Raw genomic sequence first — 2,984 nt, 5'->3', positions numbered from 1 at the left:
ACTCTGGCGAAGGTGGGGCTCAGGGTTGTGGGCATCAGGAGTGAAGGTGGGAAACCCGTGTGGGGGCCGGGCCCGCAAGAGGGTCTGAAGGTGGAGACTGGATGGGACCAGGAGGGTCTGAAGGTGGAGACCGGATGGGACCAGGGGGGAGGCGGGGGCTGGAAGCGGGGGCGGCCCTGGGTCTGTGCCATCTACACACATTGAACAGGAGACAGAGCCGGGCCATCGAGGCCACTGCGTCCCCTCATTACGTTTTCCAACTAGTTATCGCTGATATAAAGAAAACTGAGTCTTGCCCTAACTGGTTTGGCTCAGTGGATAAAGCATCGGCCTGCGGACTAAAGGGTCCCAGGTTCGATTCTGGTCAAGGGCATGTACCTGGGTTGCGGGCACATCCCCAGTGGGGGATGTGCAGGAGGCAGCTGATCGATGCTTCTCTCTCATCGATGTTTCTAACTCTCTATCTCTCTCCCTTCCTCTCTGTAAAAAAATCAATAAAATATATTTTTAAAAAAGCACTGAATCTTGAATATATATTTCATAATTGGCCAATTTGCTGAGTGTTAGTAGTTTTAGCTGATTTTTGGTTCTCATATTTTCTAGAAAAACAGTCATGTCTTGTACAAGTAATTATGATTCCCACCCTGCTGTCCTAAAATTTATATATCTTATTTTTTTTAATGTTAAGTGATTCTGCTCATGCTTACTTCCCCTAATTTTAATGAAAGCAACTTCAGTAATTTGCTGTGAAGAGGTATTGGCAATCGGTCTAAGGGAGATAAAGAAATATACTTTGCTTCCTACTTCACTAGAGGCCTTAAAATTAAAAAAAATTATGTTGAATTTTATTAAGTGATCTTTTTGTCCTCTTTGATAATTATGAGCCTTTTCTCATTTGACCTACTGATGTAATGTGTTATATTAATATATTTTCTAATATTAAGTAATCTTTGCATTTCTGGGTTAATCCCTACTTGATTGTGCTGCCTTATGAGTTTAATATTCTTTGACTTAATTTTACTGGTTCCTCAATTAGGATTGTATCCATAAATGAATCTTGTCTGCAGTACCAGTTTTGAAGTGTTTTTAAGAAGGAATATCATAAAGGAAAAAAAGTTTCCATGGTCAGATACATTTGAGAAAGGCAGAGTAAAACATTTAAACGAACTTCTTTGCTTCAGGTGTTTCAGCTTAGCATATGTTAACACGTGCTATCAATCTCTGAGAATGTTTTCCAACTAATTCACAATAGGCTCCCCTTCCCCCAAATGACACTCATTTCTACAGAACCCTCTTTGGAAAATACTCGTTATTGTCCTGTTTTGGTGCGCGTTACGCTAACCATAGAAAGTGCATTGGGATAGCTGTTCTTTATTTTATATGCTCTGGAATAGGTTTTACAATATGGATGTGGCTCAGGTTTTTGAAAACTTGAAAGGCCGGTAGCATTTTCCCCGGCAGTTTTGCAGATTATCTCTTGATAGCATTTGCAGTGTCTCCCATGGATATTCAGCTTTCCTAGTTCGTTGAATTAATCTTATTAATTCATATTTCTAGAAAATTATTCACTTTGCAGAGTTGTGCTAAAATACAATTGTGGGAAGAATTCTCTTTAATTCTTAAGACATGTTTACTTATCGGTTGGTAAATAAAACAAAAAGGAATGGCCTGCCAGAGTGGCTCAGTGGTTGAGCTTCGACCTATGGAGCAGGAGGTCATGGTTCGATTCCCGGTCAGGGCACGTGCCCAGGTTGCAGTCTTGATCCCCAGTGTGGGCATGCAGCAGGCGGCCGATCGATGATTCTCTTTCACCATTGATGTTTCTCTCTCTCTGTCTCTCTCTCTCTCTCTTCCCCTCTACCTCTCTTCCTCTCTGAAATGTATAGAAATATATATGGATATTTTTAAAAAGGAATGATCTATACCAAATGCTTGAAACACAGCACATGGCACTTAGTGAATGGTGACCTCTTTTATTTTCTACCTTTTTAATTTTGTTTCTTCTTTATTTAGATTTTGCCAGAATTATGTCAATTTAAAATTACTTTTCAAAATAACCACCTTTCTACTTATTTATTTATTTACTTACCTATCTATTGGTTTATTTTATTGTTTTAAAATTCATTAGTTTTCTGCTTGGGTTGTTATTTTACTCTTCCTACTTTTCTTGTAGTTGTTTTTTTCTTTTCTAGCTTCTTGAGTTAATTGAATAGTTCATTTAAGCAAAATTGTTCATTAGTATTGAAAATATTTGACTGTTAATTTGAACTAAAAGAATTCTGTATTTTGTGGTCCTTTCTGTACATGATGCAACATTTGACGTTTACAAAAGGGCTCATAGAGCAAAGGACACTCCTTCCTCCCTCCCCAGTCTTCCCAGGAGGCACCCATATTCCCAGCTTCATCCAGTTACTCCAAGTAGATTTGGCTTTGGAGTACAGTGGGGCCTTGACTTATGAGTTTGATTCGTTAAAGAGTTCGTTAAGGAGCTCATTAACTCAAATTACTCTATCAGCTCAATGCAAAAAATCGGCCGAGAGACAGCTGATATCTCAAAAAACTCGTTAGTTGGGACACTCATAAGCCAAGGCCCCAATGTATAGCTTAGTCAGGAATGCATATGTTAATACTTAATTATTATTTTCATCAGGTGTAAGTAGCTCTACTTTAATTTTCAACTTCTCATTTGATAATAGGAGAGTGGCTTTAAAACTTTTAAATTAGATATTAAATTATTTTGTTATTTCTATTGCGATTAGAGAATGTCATCTACAAATTTATACTGTTAGAAGAATCCTGAGATTCATCATGTGATCAAATCCATGGTCAATTTTTATAAATATTTCAGATATTTAAAGTGTATTGTCTTTGAAGTCACAAAGTATATAATTCAAAAGTTTTATTCACGTGGCTTACTTGAGCAATTATTATAGAGTGGTAAATTTCTTATCAAATTGAACTTTGTTCAATCTTTAGTTACTAGT

Source organism: Myotis davidii, unplaced genomic scaffold (assembly GCF_000327345.1).
Source record: "Myotis davidii unplaced genomic scaffold, ASM32734v1 scaffold390, whole genome shotgun sequence".
NCBI lineage: Eukaryota > Metazoa > Chordata > Mammalia > Chiroptera > Vespertilionidae > Myotis > Myotis davidii.
This window is presented reverse-complemented; position numbering follows the sequence as displayed.